This window comes from Diachasmimorpha longicaudata, chromosome 14, assembly GCF_034640455.1.
Source record: "Diachasmimorpha longicaudata isolate KC_UGA_2023 chromosome 14, iyDiaLong2, whole genome shotgun sequence".
Classification (NCBI taxonomy): Eukaryota; Metazoa; Arthropoda; class Insecta; order Hymenoptera; family Braconidae; genus Diachasmimorpha; species Diachasmimorpha longicaudata.
Window position 1 is genome coordinate 3,352,083 of NC_087238.1, and position 23,370 is coordinate 3,375,452.

At 36.2% G+C, this 23,370-nt stretch overlaps 1 long non-coding RNA gene across 1 annotated transcript; it reads left to right on the forward strand.

The window, feature by feature from the left end:
- The first annotated feature begins 2,164 nt into the window (after positions 1 to 2,164).
- Positions 2,165 to 23,370, forward strand: LOC135169017 (uncharacterized). Its single transcript, XR_010300138.1, has 3 exons — positions 2,165 to 2,212; positions 3,302 to 3,362; positions 20,722 to 23,370. It is a non-coding gene; the product is annotated as an uncharacterized LOC135169017 (long non-coding RNA).

The window sequence follows — 23,370 nt, forward strand, 5'->3', positions numbered from 1 at the left end:
TCTCCTTTGTTAACTTCATGGAAAATATGAGTTGAAGCCCCTACATAACTAAAATATCAATTCAACTGAAATATAAGGAAAATTATAATTTTCAGTGCTAGTTAACAATAATCACATTACAAATAACGTTTTATTCGAATGTTTGCTTTGAAGGTTACAATAGTAATTATGAAATCCAGTTTTTATAATATAATTTTGTATTATATTGCCTGACATTTGTAGATTGATTATAAAAAATGAAGACTACAAAAAAATTGTTTTTTTACCAGAAACATCCATTTCATTTTTTATCTGTGTAATTTCCTCGAACAAAAAATTCCTAATAACTTGTTTAAAAACACTTCCACTCTTTTTTCTTCACCACACACCACAAATTACGCGCGATCATACCCACTAATTTAAATTTCAAACAAATTTTATTCTCAGAAAAATCGAGGTCCCCATTTTTTCTTATTCCAAAAACGATAAAAAAAATATCGATGCTATATTATTCCATCAGCCTACAACCACATTCAATCCCATGAAAATCACCAGTTTAAATGTTTGCAACGTTTTCCTAAAAAAGTCAGGGCACTGATGTTCGTCGATATAAAAATAAGGCGCGATGTGAATTCACGTGGAATCATGGATTTATCGTGGCAGAATAATTTTCCCATTTGAACGAAGAAAAGAGAGGTCATATAAAGAGAAGCCAACAAACGAAGGTAACCATCGGGAGTCGTGTCTCCTGTCTCTCATAAAGTTTCTTTCGTAATGGAGAATCCGCGAGACGGAAAACATCGCACGCCGTCGGCCGGTGGGAATTTTATGCTCTCGGGGAGACATCATCGTGGACATCTGCCGTTTTCGCATCGTGTTATATTATATATTATTCCTTCATTTTTTGTAATATCACCAGAGCCAAGAGGACTCATACTACCACTTGTGCATAATACCCTCGTAACGCTCCACTGATATTTCCGTGGTTTTATGTAAACAAGTACCCTCCCCCCCCCCTCCCTCCACCACCTCTCATTCTCATGCCAGGGAGTCGGTGCCATATTAAACGATTACTCGGAAATTACGAGTGCCATTCACCTTCAAAAAATATTCCAGACATATGATACAGTAGGTTGAGAGTAACTGGCTTCCTTATTCAATTCCAGTAGCACCCGGTAACCTCGACACTCGTTGTATTACACCCCGGTGGGAGTTTCCAAGAATTGACGACAGGACCAAGCATCGTGGACCCTAAACTGACAAATCTGACATTTAATGTATTTGCAAAAGGTATTTTATTGTGTGTTACAGTAGCAAAATAAAACGGTGACGCAAAACGTAACGTGAGTTAACAAATATATTAAATATTTGTGGACTTCATGAAGGAATTTAAATAAATAGTTAGGAAGTGATTTTATGATTTTATTGGAGGTTAAAAGAAGAATAAAGTTTGATTTTACAGGAATAATAACTGATTGAGGGCAAAACGCGGAAATTTTTTACTCGAATAACTGAAAGTTCGGTGAATGATGGGAATAGTTGCCTTTACTAGTCAATTATTGTAGGAATTATTAGTTAATTAGTGGTAATTTTGCTAGCTGTACGCGCAGTCTGATATTCCGGCAACGAGACCAGAAATTGACATTTACGACGGACTATTCTCGCGGATTATCCGAAAAGGAGACATGAAACACTGAGATACCGTGACCCAGGAAAAATCGTCGAACATCGAGGGAGTTTAGACTGGAGGAAATAGAAATTGATAAGACGATTTCTGGAAAGAAAAATAAAATAGTAGTTATAATTAACACCACGTCGAATCTGTCCTCTGATTTTTATTATAGGACTGCGTACGCTGAGCAATGGGCCTCACAAAAATTGATACAGGGGAAAAACAACATTCAAGACGGGAAATCAAAAAGATCGTGATATGAAATAAAAAATAATTCGAAGAGAATGCGAATTAAAGAGAAAAAAATTGCGCTTTAACGCAGCCGGGAATCGAAGCCGAAACCAAGTGTCAGGTAATACCATAACCTGATCAATAACTACTTTAGTTTGGATTAGTTTATACAACCAAATAATAAGAAAATTTAAACTTAATGTGGCTCCCTCTTGCCTGAAGTAGGCGAGACCCTGAATGGGTTTGTAAAATTAGTTTTGAGTTAGTTACATTCGAACATTCGAAGGATGAAGTTGTCTCTTCTAATCTATTGTCCACAATACGAACTTGGTACAATAAACTTTATATCTCACAAGTGCAACACTCCCTTTATTATTTCAAGGCGCATCATTCTAATTTACGCAGCATATACAGGATTTCAACGAATGTGTGAACGTTTCGTGTCATATGCCTATACACCTCTAAACAATTTAAAACCTTACAAAGTACTGCCATTAATTAATCCTATTCCTACATGATCTTAATGGTACATATTGTACATCATATACAATATATTATATAAGTCAAATGTTTCTGGGGTTTTCCCATTGAAAATCGAATATACCAGTATAGGATCAGGGTACAGGGGACATCAATAATTTTAATCAAACTTAAAATATTTATCGATAATAAAAATTAAATCGAGTATAATAAAGATCCGCGATCTTAACTGGTCAACTCTCATCCTCAGACTGAATCATACATCGTCCTCTCGCACCATCCATACTCATTTGTTTATAATACTTTTCTTTCTCCCTCTGTCACACTATTTCTCTCTCAAACTCATTCCGCTCATAGGACACGCATAAATACACAAATACATACCACACTCGTCGCACTCATTCCCAAAAATCATTTCCCTCTTCCGCTTAATCTCACAATGGCTCTTTTTTCTATCACGCAACGGACATTCGATACTTTCATATAAACATTCAAATCTTGTCAATCGTCTAAATATTACAGTCTAGGTTTACTCATTCTGGCGACATACTTCCATCTCACTCATACCCACTTTTGTCCTTGTTTTATTCCACACAAAAAGATCAGTCATCCTACACCAGGATAAAATATAAAACATCCGTCATTCAACTATTTTTTCCCCATGGAATTCATTTATCTGCCATGATATCGTGACGAGGTCATACACGCGGAATATTTTTCGATCTCGATATGTGCTGCGATCTCCGGTTTTACACTCATCCCCCATATCCCTTGTTCCTTCTCCCTCGCCCGTTTCTTTTTTTTTCTGGGAAAGTCAAGTCCTCACGTTAACACTGCTCATCCCGCCGGGAAGTTGTATTAAAAATCATCAACTCCGTTATTGAAGAAAAGCGTGGTACAATGTACTGGTTAGTCGTCTCACACCGTTTGTGATTTCAGATTAAATTGCATCCGGTTGAGCTTTGCGGATCACGTGAATGAGCCAAACGGAGTCTCGAAGGTATCTAATCTTTTGGTTTAAACATTGAGTCATTAAACAGCACGCGATGCACCTTGCGTTCATTTTTCCTCATCATTTTCCTCGGTTTTTTTCTTTACAAGCGGCAGGTAAAGTCCCGAAGAACCATTAGACGAGTAAATTCTGTACACGGCGAGGAAAATATCATTTTGCGAACCAAATATTCTTCTTACAAGAATTTAAGGCGATTTTTCGAATGGGGATTTTGACATTTAATTGTCCATAACAGAGGTGATTGGCAAAATTAAATTTTTTTCTCTGTGCAAGAGCGAACTACTGTAGTTTGACCAGATCTCTATGTAAGGCACATAATAATTGTTCGTGTCGTTGTCTTTTTTTTTATAATAAAACGTTTAGTCACCGAGAAAGAAAGATATGAATGTTACAGACTTATAAGTTAACGTATGTAACCTTATGACAAATTTGAGATAATGGGATTGGCAATAATTTACATTCACAATCAATACAGTTTTTATGAGTAAATCATTTGAAAAATTTAGCACATACCCATATCACCAATTTTCCTATATATATTATTTTCTTTTCTCTCATGAATAGAAAGAAACCATGAGGTTGAAACAGTTTCGTGTGTGAATGTAGTCCCCAAAAACGGTGGGTAAAAAAGGGCTATGTCATGACAAGGTTACATCACTTATTAATAAACTTAAAATCCTTCGGCTAAATACAACTATGTACAAAAAGAGAGAAAAGTTCTCTTATTCATCAGAATACTTTTACCAACTGAGCTACCAGATACCACAGACATTCACTTTCAAATTCACCAGAAACACCGCATCACCTTCTTTAAGCATCAAATAATTTGAAGAGAATTAGAATTATACTGTGGCGATACCCCCACTATTGTTAATAACATTCTCAATAACAAATTAATCGAAAAACTTGGGGGAGAGCGAGTGTTTCCTCCGGTTGATGTGACAAACAGAAAAGTCGCAGAAAAATTACTGTGTCAGGCACCAGAATTCAGGTGCAAAATACTAGAATACTGAAATGTGTTTTATTACACATGAAAATTCCCATCAGTACCATAAATTTTGTAATTAATAATTTTGTAATTCATTTGAATTCAAATGAAACATTCATAAAAATCTTCTAAAAATTTCTATCTTCATCAATTTATTTTATTCTGCCGCGCAGCAATTTTTCGTTACCTGCCTGTGATTGGTTAACGACGAGCGCCGAATATATCCGACTACTGCCGCCGTTGGACTCCGTCATCGAACCTACTGCATCAGCCATCCGGCGTCCATCTTCTCATCGCCCATTAGACTGAATTTCTACGAAGTCGATACAGCAGTTTTCCCAAGTCGATAAAGAAATTGCAATTTACCCCGACTTTCTAACACACCACAGTAATTTTTATCGGAATCACACGAGAAAAATTCACCGAATTTTCTCTCCTCGTGAATATCAAATAACATTCATTTCTCATCAGAATTAAAGCCAATATGTAAGTCTACATCCCTTGTTTAGATATACATCCGGAATGTACGTTCACTTATCACAGCAGTGTAACCCTGATGGGTTAAATGCTTTAAATAAAAAAAGGGGGCGGGTAATAGCATTAAGCCCCGTCATAGTTGGGTTACTGTTGAAAAAAAAAATTTGTAGGGCACTTTATGAAGAGCATTCCACCAGTTCGTAGTATATGACCAGTCTCATTCGCGCATTAATTTAGAACAGTCCTTGTAACAGCGATGAAGAGGGTGGTGGATAACATGCGTATTCATGAGATACCCAGCGAAGCTTATAAACGCCTCACTATTAGGCGATACGATTAAAATGTGCATTTCTCGGGGCTCGTTTTTAAACTTGCCGCACAACTCACTTTGTATTTCACTGGTGGCTAAGGCTCCTATGGCCCGTGTGCGAAACATCGCGAGATGAACCACAGGAGGGCGCGAGGAACTGAGTGTGCGAAACGCTCCTATTAAAATACCTACACGTTCCTTTTTTTTTTGTTGTTCTGTTATTCCACTTTATGTTTCTCGTTCTCCAGGATGGTTTAGCACCTGAAAGTTGCATCAATTACATCAACCATAAATTTCACGTGAAATTCTGTGATTAATTAAGCCGATGGAGATTACTATTGATGGGGGATGGGGTGGAATTTTTATTGGATTATATTTGCGTCCGAACGGAAGGGTTTCCGGACAGTTATCTGGACAGATGTTGACGGAAAATTTTGTCTACGAAATTCGGTACCTGGAAGAGTACCACTTTTTCCTGATTTATTAATTGATTTGTTTGTATTCGTATTCTGTCAAAGGGTGAGCGTTTTCACTTAGAAATTTATTTTACATTAATAATTGTAAGAGTGAATGTTATGTATTTAGTGTTCGTGGTGATTGGGCTTGAAAATGGGAATAATAAGATGGAAGTTTGCATTGAAAATGAAATGTGGGAGACATTTTTCTGGGAAATGACTTTCCTAGCGAACGATTTTCCGGAAAACATTTTTCCTAGAACACTCAGAGGACTTAGGAGTTATCCACATAGGGAAGTCCTTTAAATAAATGTAAAGTTTTCGTTCAGCTCTTTTATAATCTATATAATATATAATACCGGCGATAATAATAACTATCACAATAATAATATATTGCTTCGGAAATAATTGTGGGAATAATAACTGTATGTAATATGTAGGATCGATTATTTAACGCTAATTGCTTCATTTTACATAATATATAATATTAATATAATAAGATATTATATAGTATATGTCATATATTATATCGACATTTGAATTTTTAATTTACAATAATTGAATTTTCATTATCTCTTCTCTTGAATTTTTTATCAGTATTTTTTCATACGTTGAACTAAGACATTTGTATTCTTCAATTCAATATTTCAAAGATTACCAGACCCAATTAAGAATGTCTTCCTTACATTAATATCTCTCCAAATAATTCATTAATTGTCCGAATAGAATAGTCTTGGTTTGGAATATAAATTGAGGATCAGTTTTTTAAATTTTATGTCAATAGAGCAAAGACAAGACTGAACGAAAAACAGCAGCACAATTATTATCAGAAATTCCTTCGCATTAAGAGGGGGAAACTAATCTTCTGGATATAGAACCACATGACATAATCACATTTCATTATGCAAGATAACTGCTTGTACGAGAAATTATAAGAAAATGGCATCAATGAGTGCCGGTCATATTTACGATAGAGGAGATAAAAAATAAGAAATTCATTAGATGGAATTAAAAAGTGAAAAGAATTGCGGGTAAATCCAGAAATTGTCACCCGCAATTTATCTACTCTCTAGATTTCCATTTTTCATGATAGAAAAACAGTTTCATTGACCGTATTTATTTACTCATTCTAGCGGTGAAAAAATGCCAGGCGTTTTTATCGGCTTGTAACAGTGTCGATGGAAAATACGATTGCAGCATTACATACCTGAGTGGAGGTCATTTTCACAAATACGTATACACATTCCAAGTTTCTCGATATTTCTCACTATTACGAGTCGTCCGGGCGTATCGAATAAAGAAGCTCCCTCGACGAAGCGTAGAATTCCCATCATTTTGCATCTCGTTGAATACAATTTTCGGGTTGGCCGGAAATTGTAGGAAATCCCGGCAAGTGTGCGCATATACGACCGTTAGAGCATCTAACGCGCGTGTCCGCTCGAATTGTTTATGTGCTTTGGCAGTGGACCTTTGTAACGTATACATTTGTTGTGACCCGGCGGGGGGTTTGCGGGTACAGACCAGCAACCGTGCGGTCTTCAAATCCCGCCCAACCTGGACCCCGCGTATTACGAATAATGAATATTTATATCTCAATACGAGGGGGCTAATTGAATAATTTGTAAAACGCGACGGGAGCCACAATTTCTCTCTCTCTTTCTCTCCCTCTCTATCGCTGACTCTGTCTCTGTCTGTCTGCATCGCTGTCTTTATATCTGTTTCGGTTTCTGTCTTTGTTCCTGTCTCTGTCTTTGCTCTTGCGTTTGTCTATCTGGTCCTGTCAGTCTCAGTTTTTGTCTCTCTCTCTCTGACTCTGCTTCTGTGGCTGTCAATCAGTCTCTGTCTTTGCCTGCGTCTCTATATCTGTCTCTGTCTTTGCTCTTGCGACTGTCTATCTGGTTCTGACAGTCTTAGTTTTCGTCTTTCTCTCTCTCTCTCTCTCTGTCTCTGTGTCTGTATATCTGTCGCTGTCTTTGCCCTTGCGACAGTCTATCTGGCTCTGTCAGTCTCAGTTCTCGTGTCTTTCTCTGTCTCTGCCTGTATTGCTGTCAATTTGTCTCTGTCTCTGTCTGTGTCTCCATTACTGTCTCTGTCTTTTCCCTTGCAACTGTCTATCTGGCTCTGACAGTCTCAATTTTCGTCTCCCTCTCTCTCTGTCCCTGCCTCTGTGGCTGTCCATCTGTCTCTGTCTGTCTGTGTCTCCATAACTGTCTCTGTCTTTGCCCTTGCGACTATCTATCTGACTCTGTCTCTGTCTGTCTCGGTTTCCATCTCTATCTCTGTCTCTGCCTTTGCCCTTGCGACTGTCTATCTGGCTCTGTTAGTCTCATTTTTCGTCTTTCCCTCTGTCTCTGCCTCTGTGGCTGTCAATCCGTCTCTGTCTCTGCCTCTGCCTTTGTGGCCATTTATCTCCCTCTATCTCCACCTTTGTAGATATCTTTCTGTCTCTTTCTTTGCCTCTGCCTCTGTCGCTGCTGTTGTGGATGTCTGCTTATCTCTGTCTCGCTTCGTTTCCGTCTGCTCATCTATCTTTATCTCTATCTATAGCTGACTGCCATCATCTTCATCCGGCTGTCTGTCTTTGTTTTTGCCTCCGTCTCTCTTTGTTCCTGTCTTTGCCGCTGTCTGTCGTTACCTCTGTCTTGATCTCTATTCCGCGTTCTGCCTCTGTCTCCACCGCTATCTCCACCTCTATCTGTCTTTGTCTTGCTGTCTCTATTCGGCTGTGTCTATCTTCGTCCCTGTCCCAATGTCTGTCTCCGTTTCTATCTTTGCTTCTGTCTGTCTATATCTGGCAGTCTTTCTTTTTCGTCTGCCTGTCCTTGTCACTTTCTGTCGTTGTCTGTGTCCTTGTTTCTGTCTCTATCTCTACGTCTTTCTATGTCTGTGTCTGTCTTCATCTCCGTCGGATGGTCTGTCCGTATTCCTGTTTCCGTCTATCCCTGTCTTTGTCTCTCTCATTTTCGTCGCTCTCCATGTCCTTGTCTCTGTTCCTGTTGCCGTTTCTGATTGTATATCCTCGTCTCTGTCTGGCTACCTGTCTTTACCTCTGTCCAACTCAGTCTATTTTCGTCTCTGTCTGGCTGTTTGTTTTTGTTTCTGTCTATCTCTGTCCGTTTTCGTCTCTGTCTATATCTGTCCGTCTTTCGTTTTATCTGGCTGACTGTCTTTGTCTCTGTCTGTCTGTCTTCGTCTCTGTCCGGCTGTCTATCAATGTCTCAAGCTCTTTTTCTCTCTCTCACTCTCTCTTTCCTTTTTTTCACCTCTCTTGCTGATTCTGTCTGTCGCTCTCCCTCTCCTCCTCCCTTCCACGCAGATACTTCACTTGGCCAAAAACCGCTCGAGGGATTTCTGCATTCCGTTCCATCTCCTGTTACACTGCCGTGTGTTACGTTCTGTTCGCTCGCGTCGTAAAATTATATCCTCGTGGGCCAAAGTACAGTGGTATGGATAGCTCGCATACAATGTCCGAGGGGACTTCCGAATGAAACCACTACAACATGAATCATTCTAGAATAATTTTCCTGTGGTTTCGGTGTGTTTTGCAGTTCTCGGCAGAGAATCTCTTCGATTTTTTCGATTACGTAAAGGCATTTTATCTCCGAGAATCAAGTCAGGCTTGAGCATCATGGGCATTCATGTTGGATCGATTATCTGATTCTCAAACGATTGAAGAGTTCGATGTAAGACGCACAGTAGGAGGAATTCTTCAGAAGAAATCTAGTATCATTGAAGAAATGTTTCCATGTGTCTCACATTTCGATTTTTTTTTGTATAAATTTTATGTTGTTAGGTAAGTCGCACTTTACACGCGTTAGCCAGGGACCATGCGATCAATATTTATCGAAATTTTTAATCTTTAAGAATGGGTGATGAGGATTGTATTGATTTGTATTAGATAATGGTTCAGTCGTCATATAATGCAGACCATTTCATGTTATTCGACTTATAATATTCACTTCGATCAATTGCAATCGCTCTTCATCGAATATTTTGACATGAAATCAGATTTATTGGATTATCGATAGGGATTGACTAAATAATATCAAACGATGTGGCTATAAACTTTAATTCTTTATTATCGCAGGCAGAAGGGATATCTTTCTCGTATGATGTCTCCAGAGGAACCAACCCTTAGTAACCAACATTTTCACACTCTGGACCCATTCAACAAAATATTTGTCCCCAAAATTTTAATTCTAATTTAATTTAATTTCGTTGTAATTTAATACTATCAAAGGAAACAATTTTCAAATAATTTGAAAGTACTCAGATAGAAGTTGAACTCTCATCTTCATAACCTCAGTCTCAGTTTTACAGTTCGTTTTCTTTTAAGCCATTTTTTTAGTTTCAACAAATATTTAATAACTATCTGCAATTATGTGTAATCTATACAGATGCAAATCAGGTACATAAAAAATTAAAATATCTGTTTCGTTTTGATATAATTATTTTTTTAAAATAATTCTAAAGTTTAATAAATAATCTGCGTTTTCATTTTTACCAAAGTTTTTTTTTATTTCCTGGTTCTCGTATGAAAAAGAGAAATGAAAAATTATTGATATATTGCGCTCGAAAAATGGGGTCCACTACTCTTCCAATTGAGCTACCGGGCGTCTTCTTCATTCCCGACGAATTTCTCATCCTTTTAAACTCATACCTCGCCGCCTACCTATCATTAGGCAATCAATATGGAATTTTATTACTCAGGGAGCTATTGCAGACAATTACCTTTTTTCAATGTGGAGGTTAACATCCTCAGGACTTCCATAATGTTATTAATCATAAATACCTTTCCACATGAAAAAAAAACTATTTCGACGTTTCCAGTTCATCATAAATGCATTATATCGTATTATATTCTGAGTCGATCCAAAAGTATTAGCAAATATATTGATGAATAGAAGAATGATAAATGATGAATGGAAATATCATTAAATATCAATTTACATAAAGAAAAGGGAAATTTCCTAGTTGCTAAGTTTCAATGTTTATTGTGCGTAGCATACAACACAAGTAAATACAAAAAAGAATGTTGCTGTGAATAAACAAGAGAATAGATAAAAACAAATGACAATTATTGTCGATATACTTCATTCGTCGATCAAATCGTAGAATTCTTCAAGAGAATTTATTGCCGGTAATTTTGATTATATATTTTTAATCAGTTTATCATTTCAATTTTTGTGTTTACATGTCAAGCTGATATGGATGATACCTTGTATTTATTTCCATTATCGGTTTTTAATTATTTTTGGACGAAGGAACAATTAAGCAAAGAAAGTGAATTCAATCAGTTGATAATTAATAATCGAGATAATTTTATAGTTTTTCAACATTCCCTTGCTTTAAGTATTTTTAGTGATTTACATCAATTTATTTATAAAAAACAAATAAATATGTAGAAATATTTGTTGTAATTCTAGATTAATTATCGCTCCATATTTAACATTTATCGAACTGTATTAATGACTTTAAATATTTTTATTTTATGTTTCTCATTTGTCCTTTTTGGTTATTCGTATTTCGTTATTTTTTTGTAAATTATTTTTTCTTTGAATTTATCATCGTTTTTGTTGTAGCAGTTTATGATCTTGACTCACATTAATTTAAAAATCATCCTCCCGGTCTTTCGATGTACCATAGAATGTTATCTTTGACCTAAACATATAAAAAAATGAGGGACACATTTTTGCTCCCCTTTGACAAGAGACTTTTCATCAATTTCCATAAATTAAGAATACAAATGAAGGTTCAGAATCTTCGCTTCTTCTCTTTTGAATACCCACCGAACAGTAAAAAATGAAAACGTTTAACATTTGTTTCAAGAATGTTGACGCGCGTAAACATATTCGTGAACATTTTCGTTTGGCCGCATGAAAACCGTTTTTGTGATGAGTTGGCAGTGATGCATTTCGACGAGAGCGTGCATCGCATAACTAAGATAGGTCCTAGGACCCATTCATCAGTTGATAGAAGGCTGACGATCTGTCGCTTTGTCACTTCCGCTCTCCGCGACTTTGTCCTCTCGAAATAAAATGAAGAAAAAATGGTTTGGGTGAGACGACACGTGGGAGAGATCGGTCTCCGATACTCCAATTGGCGTTTCATCGTCATCTGCGCCATTCGAGTGTCTGGCCACTTGAACAAATACAGTGAATTATCTTATAACAATATCTGAAAAGTTATTCCGAATTTCTGAAAGGAAAAAATCTTCAAATGGAGTAAATAGTTTTCAAGTTAACTCAATGAAATTTTATTCCTCTTTTCGCAGACAGAGATGATGTTTTTATTGAATGAATGAGGGTTCACTGTATCGATTAATTTGGAAGAATTCTTTAATTTTAATTTAGGAATTTAAATCTAATTTAGATGAAGACATTTGTTTTCCCTTGAGTTAAAAAAGGATTTTTTCCGGAATCATTTACTTTCTTGGGGGCTCCATTTTAATTACGAAGCAATGAAAATCTTCATATTGATCTATCTCTACCTAAATTAAAATTAAATTGCAATAATCAATTAAAAGTTATTCCTAATTTAATGAAAAAAGTGGAAACCGATTCATTAAAGGAAATTTTGAAAAGATGAGTCCTTTATACAAGTCAGAAGCTGCTCGTCGCGTGCCAAAAACTCTTCAGGTTCGACCGAATATATTCATAAACCTCGATTAATTTCATAAATCGATTAAAAAAAAATCGATTCTCCAAAATCGATAATTCGAGAATCGATATCAAGTATTTTCATAAATCGATGAGAAACAATCAATTCTCGACATTCAGTAGTTCCAGAATATCGGATATTTTTTCTTCAACAACATGGAAATTTAATATTATTTTAATAATATGGCTTTCACATCAAGTGTTGAGCGGTAGACGTCTCATTCTCCAACGAAGACTAGTAGCAATTCTTATCGACAGCACGTGCCCGTAAATCCAAATGTGAATGCGATAAAGAATTTAACGGCAACTATAATGTACTGTTGATATCTAAAATATTCACGTAATGTGAGCCAGAATCAACGCTGAATGAAAATACTTCCACTAAAATTTATTCTTCCCTCCTTGAAATAATTAACCTCACTCGGTAATTAAGATACGAGTGATTCTGGTTTACGATTTCTTGTGTTTAAAAGGGAATGAGAGAAGTTTTGCCACGAAATTTACATTCCTTGGTAGTGTTTTCATGGGTGAATCACTTCTGGATACTGGAGAAAGGATGGGCGCAGGGTGAAGGGATGGCAAACGAGGGAATCGCTGTCCTACGGGGAATAAGACGATTCGCAGGGGCACACAAAGAGAAGCTCAAGTAACTTTTGTAGGACTAAAAGGTAGCAGGCGCTCACCGAACTCATGGGCGAGAGGGCCAAAAACAGATGGGAGCGAGAGAGATAATTACGTAGAAAGGGAAAATGGGAAGGTGATGAAACGAGAGCAGAGATCCTTTGATCGCGTGACTGTCGCGCTGTCGGCAAACATCGGCTCCAACCCGTTGAAAACCCAGCCACCGTGCTTTAATACCTCATGCAAATTTTTGGGGGGCGGGAGGGGGAGGGGGGGAAAGGCCACGCTCACTTTCTCGATTTCCGACCTGTGCAATACCGCCCACAAGGGTTTATATTGCTTTTGGAAATAAATCGCTATCCGATTCGTATATCCTCCCTGATGTGTCATAATACCCCATGAATTTTTTTTTTTTAATTGGCCTGGCTCGATTCATCAGTTGTGATTGTTACAAATGGTACGGAAAAGGAAGGTATAGTAGAGAACTATATGAATATTTATCTGTAGTAGGAGTGACTATAATTGAATTGCCATTACTATGTTATAGTCATCTTATAGGAATAATTACTATGTTATAGTAATTACTATAGTTATTACTATGTTATAGTAATGATTACTATGATGTAGAAATGATTATCATCTTATAGAAATAATTACTATGTGTATAGTAACAATTACTATATGCTGTAGTAATGGTTGACAGACTCGCTAGATATAGTGGATAGATATAGTTTGTCGGCAATGATTATAATCACTATAATCACTATACTATAATCACTATAGTATACTATGTTATAGTGATGTTCCACTTTTTTTTTCTATCTCTAAATTTTAGTCTTCATGTCCTCTATCATAATCAATTGAATAAAATAGAGGAAAATAGTAGGGATAAACAAATAAAAATTGTTTTTTGTTCAGTTGTTCATTATATTACCTTCGGAAAAATATACTGTCTTCATGGGTAAGGTTACCGCAGCGGTAAATAAAAACTATCTCATTAAATAATCAGAGGTTTTTGTTCAATCTCCTATTGAGATCTATATGTATACATTCGTAAGAGATATAAATTGATAGTAAAAAACGTATCGTAAAAGTCATTCGGAACCTCGCCATCAATTTATTGATGGCAAAGAAAATATACCGATTCATTTCAATAACTCATCAACCGTCGCGTAACTCCTGTCGCCTTCGTCATTAATTCCAGTTACTTTCAATTATTTTCACTTTCAATATTATGAAATAATTATTGAAGATTCAAATCGATCGTGAATCAGTAAATTAAAGAAATTCATAGACAAATTATATATAAGATATTTATTAGATCTTTACACGGAGAGAAATATTCAAGAAAAATTACGGAACTGACACGGAATTTTTCCTGAAAGTTCTGGAACTTTTCGCTAAATCGACTGTCAAAAATTACGATGCTGTCACGTAAAATTTCCCAGTCGATTCCGTAATCGGGGAGTGAACTGCGAGTTCCGTAATTTTTACGGAATATTTCGCGTCGTGTGGAAAATTACGATACCCTCACGTAAAATTTTCTAGTCAATTCCGTAATCGATAAGCGAAATACGATTTCGGTCATTTTTTCTGAATATTTCTCGTTGTGTAGAATAGCTCGAAACGGGATTTAAAAAACATTTGATTTAATTTTTCAAAAAAGGAAACCTGTGAAAAATCAATAAAAATTATATATAGTCGTATATATGAAAATATAATGACTGGTAATTTTACCGAACTGTCACAGACTTTTTCCTGAAATTTCTGTAACTTTAGTAATTTTCATATTTTTATCTGAATCGTATATCAAAAATTACGATACCCTCACGTAAAATTCTTTAGTCAATTCCGTAATCGATAAGCGAAATACGAGTTCCGTAATTTTTCCTGAATATTGCTCTCCGTGCGGTGAATCATAAAATTTTTCTCGATATTTTTCTGTAATTTCAGCCTCTAATGAATCTTTGAGGTGGCATAAAGTATGAACACGAGTCGTGTTTTACTTGCTTTCTTGGCTACTTCAGACGACGATTGGCCGACGCTCCGTGGTTACATGACTTGTTCAATAATTTATGTTTTCTCTCGTCGTCCAGTTTTTTTCTGTTATTGGATAGATACCCGGTTAGTTCTACCTCTTCGTGTGGGACTTTTGTGATCGCGGGCAAATACAGAGATCTGCTGTATCCACTTAGTCAAAGTGACATGTAAAAATTGACAAAGTGGAGCACTTGCCGGGCATAATGGTGGTGGGAATGCATCGGAAATGAGACAATTATCGAACAGCTAATGGACTCAATACAATCGAATTACGCAATTCGGAATTGGGAAAACTGGTTCAGTTAGATAAGCCGACGTAATAGAATAGACGGAAAGAACGGATTAATCGAATTTATTTAAAATCATTTTCATGAATTTTAATGACAGAACGAGAGGAAGAAATTCAATCCAGTCAATTTTATAGGAGAGGACGAGGCAAAGTGGACCGATTGGGAAACATAGAAACTCTCGAAAAACTTCATTTTATTAATGACAATTTTACGCAAATTAACATCGTTTAGTCCGCATTTAATTATTCAGTGCAAAAAGAGGAATGAATAAGAGAGAAATATGAATAAAGATGATTTACATAGGAAAGTTGTACATTGAGGAAAAAATATAATTTTGTTAATGATATTTGTTTGAACAAACAAACGCCCGAAATTTCCATTTGGAAAATTCGATAAATTAAATTCTTGTCAGATGAATATTTTAGTGGAAAAATTATATTTTTCTGTCAGTGTGTGCATAAAATAATCCGTCAAGTATTGGTTTTATTTAAAGTCAGATTAATAAATAAATTATATTATCATATGAGAGGAATTGGATTATATTTTATTGAGTGGCTCATCTCATGTGGCGACTGGTTTTTGACGGTAAATTTCGGATTTTTTTGTGAGAAAATGGCCGAAGTGATAACATCGAAATTTTGACTATATATTTGCTGCCATTTGGAGATAACCATCTTTTTTGGGACTGAAATTGAAAAATACAACGAGTTCTCAATCTGTGGAGGGTCAGCTAACATTGATTACAGATAAAAGTGAGACAGAATTTCAAAATTTCAACATGAAAATCTATAAATGTGTCTTACGATCCAATTTAGTGAGTTTTGTCTACCCTATATCTTGCAAAAACATTCAGGGAAATGATCGGAAGATCTCTCGCGAAGATCTACGAAAGAAATCTGCACACAAAAATTGTTTCTTGAAGATCTTCAAAGGAAATTCAGTAGCGAAGTCGTAAAACGAGATAAGTTGAGTTATCTCTGAGTCTACTTTTGGAACAATAACTCTGAATCTAAGGGAGATAACGGAATTTTTGTAATAACCTTTATTATAGTACTGAATCCGCTCCACAAAAAAGGTTTCACCAAAAATTTTGATATCTTCCTTAGATTTCGAGATATTCACCAAAAAGTGATCAATAGTCAAAAGTTACTAATCTCATTTTAGCACTTCGTTATTGAATTTTTCTGTAAAAAAAAATTTTTTCTCGAAGATCTTCAAAGATGTCCAATTGAAGATCTTTGTTTACACATATGTTAAGATAAGAATTTGTAAGTAACATTTTCCAACGATAAATTCAGAATATTTTCTTGAGAAAAAGTTATCTCACGAAATCTTCCAAAGAATATTTTTACTTCACCAGGAGGACCATCCAAACATTTTTTTGAAGATTTCGAGAAGATCGTCAACCGATAAAAAGATTTGTATGTCGGATTTCGTGAAAATAAGTGGCTCTAGAACATAAATATTGGGAGAATCAAATTAGAGATATGATAAATCACTGAACTTGATTACGTCACTTGATGGGTGTTTTTGTCTAGCGGTGATGACTTGAAAATAGCCACAAGACACCAGGGAACACTATCTGATGCTTATCAACCCACATGAAGCCTTGACCACAACGAAATACGATAATTGAAATAAACATTAAGAGTCAAAGGTGAGGAGGGACTAGAGGTAATAATTGCTATGCGAAGTATTTCGATAATTTTTTATTCAACATTTTTATGTGTGACTGACGGAAATTACGGAAATCAGACACTTAGAACTATATCAATATTGATGCAATGGGTTGAATTACTGATTAGCTAGTACTGATAAAACCATTCAACTGTTAAAGTGATTACGTGATTTAAGTATTAATTTTTCCTTTTTTTAGAAGTGAAAATTTGTTGGTATTTTCAGCTTTTTAACTTGAATTAAAGTAGTTTAGCCTTTTATTAAATTTAAAGATTATAAACTTTACTAAATTTTTAGAAAACTCGATAACTTTTGGAATCCTATTGATTTTCTCAATTTCGTGATCATTTGTTTTTCCAAAAATCAAATTAAAAAATCAGAACTTGCAAGTGATTTAAGGATAAAGTGATTGTTTGATTAAAGTATTTAAAAAAATTTTACAAAAGCAAAAATTGATTGATAGTTTCGGATTTTGAACTCGAATTAAAGTAGCTTTAACTGTTTACTAAATTCAAAGATTAAAAGCTACACAAAATGTTTAGAAAATTTGAACACATTTGGAATCGTAGATTTTTCCTCAATTTAATTATTTTTTGTTTTCCAAAAAAAACTAAAAAATCAGAACTTACCTGTGCATTTGGGTAAAGTGATTAAACAATGTTATTATATTTTAAAAATTGAGGTGTTTCCATTTTATTTGTCTGAACTTGTTTCTGAATTTTTTTCCACCAAAGTAATTGTATATAAACTTTTTTTGCATTCAGTTAAATCTCTTCATATTATTGCGACCAAATTTTGTTTATCGAAAGTTCTTTCTCGAACTTATAGACATAAACCCCTCATTACATAACCTCATTACCAATCTCAATTATCATCTCATCCCGTTCCATTTATCCCACCTCATGTGACTCTCTGATCATCATTTTTCTTGGATATTCAACAAGACACATTATCTTTTGTATTTTGTCTTCCGTCCCGCCTAGCCACCCCCACTGCTCTCTATGCGAATCATTCCCCCTCCCTCCTGCGTACTTAACCTCACAATTATCTTACCATCAACTCTATGCCTCATGGAACGGCTATTGACTATTATATAATTAATTATTACAACATGTGACTAATTGTTACAATAAACCTACCCTACACTCTGTAGTTGAAGGTATCGTCTTCCCATTTCATAACCCCAACAAAGATCTAAAATTTTATATCAGGAGACCGAACGCGCGCTTCAGCGCGCGGAAAATGAAGGATGAGTTTTGTTTCAGTCATATAATTCAATTTGATTCACCTTTGATTCGTCCGAAAGCATTTGACATCAACACTTGAATCATAGTGAGTGAGTGATCAACACTTGAATCTCTCTCTCACGGTGAATCATAACGATCTTTACATTATGTTTTAAAATTAGCGCCTAAAGATTAAACGACCAATAGGATACTGGCTACATCTTTGCGAGATTTCGATTCGATTCGAGATTTTCGATACGATATGTGGCTCTCCTTTTTAGAATAGGACTCAACTCACTCACCTCAACCCCATCACTCCTTCCATTTTACCCCCTTCACCCCATATTTTTTATCCACCCCAATACCACCGCAATAAACCTGATAACCTGATAAATTGCCTAGAAAACATGAAATAGGGTAAAGAGGGCGCCTCTATCGGTGTGATATCGACATAACCACCGCAATCTCTCAAATCTCAGGATCCACTACTTGAATATTCCCATACCATCGCCATCGGCACCCTTTCAGTCCCAAGACAAAGACAAAAACAATAAAAAAAATAACTTCAACTGCTCTTTGGTATCTGAAAAGACACAGGCATAGGTTACATCTCAGATTGCCCCATACCAGCTTTACATTGTCTTACGCTTGTTCACCTTCTCTGCCCCCTTTTCCGACGGTTAAAAGCTACACGATATACATACAATACAATACAATGCCCCAGATCAAGCCGGGCGATGTGTCGGTATGGGTTGCTCTTTCTTTGGTACATGTAACTTTACATTATTTCAGGAGCCTAAAGAGATTCGCCAACTGATGCCATCGAATTTATCGCTATCTCGAGGAATGTTGGGAGAAAAAAAATCATCAGGTTCAAATCGACGGGTTGTTCAAGGGTGGAATCACTGTCTCACCCTTGATTGAAATGGAAGGGATTTTTTAAATCACGTGGTACCGGTAGCTGAGGTAGCTGAGTCGGTAAGGGTGGCGGGAGGGAAAGTGGAAGACTCGGGTTCGATTCCCGGCGGGCGGAAGTGAAAATGGGTTTTGTCTGGGTGCAATTCTGGGAGAATTATTTGATGGCTAGGGGAGATTGGGGAGTTTTTAGGGGAATTTGAGAGGGAGTTTGGGGGGTTCGCAGTCGGTAAAGTCGGTTGGTGTGAAAATGGGAGAAGTGGGTTCGATTCCTGACTCGGTGGAGTTTTTTTGTTTTTAATTCTAATTTTTTTTTAGAATTATTTAATGTCTGAAGGAGGGTAAGTGATGTTAGGGGTGAATTTGAGAGTCAGTTTCTGGGGTTCTCGGTTGGTCAGAGTACCCGGTATGAAACTGGGAGAATTGGGTTCGATTGACGATTCGGTGGAGTTTTTTTGTTTCTAATTATAATTCTCTTAGCATTATTTAATGTCTGAGGGAGGGTAAGTGGTGTTAGGGGTGCATTTGAGAGTCAGTTTCTGGGGTTCTTGGTTGGTAAGGTCGGTCGGTGTGAAAATGGGAGAATTGGGTTCGATTCCCGGGTGGGGTAAAGTGTATGTTTTTTTTCTCTAATTTTAATTCTCTTAGAATTATTTAATGTCTGAAGGAAGTTAGGGGTGGATTCGAGAGTGGATTTTTATGGTTCTCGATGGGTAACAAGACCAGTTGTCAAACTGACAGACCGGGTTCGATTCCCGATTGAGTTAATACCGAATATTTTTTGTCTGTAATTCTATTTCTCTTAATCACCTGGAATCAATCAAATCGCATGATTTCAGGCATTTCATCCCATTTCAAATGAAATCACTTGCCTTCGTCCCTTCGATATAGGGAAAATAGTATTTTTGTAGCTTAGGGAGGTCAAATAAACCCAAAAATAAGTCAATTTTTATGAATTGATGAGTTATTAATTGATTCCTTGAAGAACGAATCTCCTGTAACTTCCTGCGTGATCCTGTTACAAAATTTAATTTCATCATTCTATCAGATTCTGATCAGTTACCCTTAAGAAAATGAGCTGATGAATAAAATTTTCAAATTGAAATCAGTGGAAATCAATCGAAATAATTAGAAATCAGGTCAAAATCGTATGAAATCGCCTGGAATCTTCTCCAACTTCCTGACAGCTGCTCATACAAAATCTAATTTCATCATTCCGTCTGATTCCGATCAGCTGCCCTTAAGCAAATGAGCTAATGAATAAAATTTTAAAACTGAAATCAGTTGAAATCAACGGAAATCACTGGAAATTAGATAAAAATCGTATGAAATCACTTGAAATCTTCTCCAACTTCCTCACAGCTGCTCATACAAAATCTAATTTCATCATTCTGTCTAATTCCGATCAGTTGTCTTTGAGTAATGGAGTTGCTGAAGAAAATCTAAAAACCTAAATTAGTTAAGATGAACTGAACTCATGAGAAATCATCCAAAAATCATATGAAATCACTCTGAAATCACAAAAAATAGGGAATCATTATTATCTCATTATATCACCCCCCACTAAACCCTTCCCTCAAAACAATACTTATCTTCCCCATCTCTGAGGAAAACTATCCCATAAATTATTCCCCATTGATGTACTCAGTTGCACCTGACAAAAATATAACATTTGACCTCCGTCCTCAGGTCTCCCCCGAAAATGGAATAATCTCAGTTGTTGGGATCTCGAAGAATCATGGTATCTCAAGGAGTCTGCGGATAATGCGAGTAGGATAAGCGCTGAATGTCGTCTAGAGTCCACTTGTAACCACGCTGGGCATATCAGTGAAGGACCAGGAGGAGTGATAGTTTATCCTCAAGAATATGACAGAGACAGCGAGCAGGGAGTGCTCTTCGGGTACGAGAGAGGAGAGTCAACATTTTTTTTTTATTATTTCTTCAGCGACACCAGGGGGGTGCCCCTGGATGTCATCCAATGAGGGTGAAGTAAAAAAATAATGATAAAAGGCGGAGCCGGCGGTGTGATTCGATTGGTGGAGATATCGCGGGCGTTTGAGTCAACGGTTGGGAGAAGAAGAGGGGCAACACTCCACTCTCAGCGATTCTCCTCCTCCTCTCGGCGCGCCTTTTCTCCAACCTCTCACTTCCCTCCTGCATCGGTTTCATCTCTGCAACCCCCTCACCACTTTTACCATGTACCCCGACGGTGTGGTGACGGCGAACGGAGAGAAAAGTCGCAGAAAAATTACTGGGCCATGCGACACTGAGAAATAAATTATTTTTTTCAAATATTCATTAACTTCAGAAAATTATTGAATTTTTTTGTTGTTTTTGGGATTGGGTTATTTGAAAGAATAATTCTGGGAATAATTGAAACTATTGAAGTAGCTCTAGTGGCCCAAGTGCACAAAGTCGTCTTTATTTCGGCACCAGATATTGGAGTTTGCATTTCAAACTGTTTATCAAAAATTAATTAAGGATAGGAATTGTCTCAATAATATAAAAACGATTTAACTATTAACTTTAATTCTTTATTATCGTATGATGTCTCCAGATCAATTGACTCCCATTGACTAAAGATTTGACACTCTAGACCCATTTGACAAAAGGCCCTTGTTCATTAATTCCTTTCCGTTTCTTCTCTGGTTCTATTTATTAAAATAACTAATTTGCATTTCTTTTATTCTCGTGTTGCCACTTGAAATTGAAAAACATTTTTATGGGTGAAAATTGTGAGAAGTTTGATATTGAAAATGGATTATTTAAAATAATAATTCTGGAAATGCTTGAAACTATTTCTCTACTTTATTATTTAACTCAAATAATTGTGCTTGGAAGACACATCCGCTCTGTGCCGATTCCTTAGAGGAATTAACTAGATTTAAAAAGGGAAACAACACCCTGGACCTTTTAGTCACATGCCCTCAAAGAGTCCTATTCATTCCACTTTGTCTACACACTTAAAATCAAACCTAACGCTGTACTATACTGACTTATACCAATAGACAATCTGGATTCAAATAACGTATATGATACTGATGAAGGTATTGCAATTAATTTGGACGCGCTGTGGTAGGACATTCATATGAAACCCTACTAGCATTCTGCGCTCGGCACTAAGGGCTCGCGACGGGGATGCGGATGATACGAACCAGAACGTCCAAAAAATCCAAAGTCCAATAAATGCAGATGAGGGTTTTTCCTGCGTGGTCGCGCAGATTGTCCGAATCTCGGTTCCTATTTATGGATTTAAATCGACTTGAGGTTTCTCATATCGAGATGCAAATGTTGATATCAAGGGACAGGTGACCTCGATGGGCACCTTAGCCCATCCTTGAGGTTAAATAACATTTATTTTGATAAAAAAATGAATTTTATTATAAGAATTTCATTTGAACGAACTATCATTAGTTTGAAAATTTTCAAATGACAGTGATTTTGCAATAAACAGGTATTTAGTCTCCGAGATAGGTTTCAGTGAAAGAAATAGAATTTCTAAAGAAATGAAGTTCCTTCCTCATTTATCGGAATAATAGTTAAGCCATCAAATCCAGTTGAAACCACTTTTAACTTGAACCGTGGCTATTTATTTATAATTATCAATGAATTGGTTTTAGTGAAATATTAAATGACTAATTAAATAAAATCACCTTTTTAAAGAATTCAAATTTTCGGGAATTTTTGATCAACGTTTTAGTGTAGAGGAGTTTGTAATCACGAGGTGAGACAGTTTCTAATCACGAAAACAGGAGACTTTACCATTCACGTAGACACTTGTGTGATCGTCTCAACCAATAGCTGATCACTGATAGTTAAGATACTCTTAATTTTAAGAAATTCAGGGACCTGGTCATCACTGCTCTATTGATGTATAATTTATATCAATCATGATTGTCACTGTTGATCAATATGATCATCAAGACAAGAGAAAAAAATATAAATATTCTAGTCGAATAACACTGATTAACAACTGGATCTATTGAGAATGCATGGTATGTGTGGAAACAATTAACTAGTTCTGGCTAGTCCTCTGAAATTAATTAGCTCTGGTTAGTCCTCTAAAATTAATTAGCTCTGGTTAGTCCATGTCAGTATTTTCTAGTTTTTCTCAGAACACCGTCGGAATGTTTATAATAGTTTTAATAAACAGAAACAGAGAAGGAAAAGAGAGAAATGAGTGCACAAGGGCCTTTTGTTTAATGGATCCAGAGTGTGAAACCTTTTATCACTAAGATATACCTTCTGCGTGTGATAATTAATAATTAAAGGTTACAACCAAATCGTTTGATATCATTTACTAAACCCCTGTTCATAATCCACTAGAATCAGCTTACG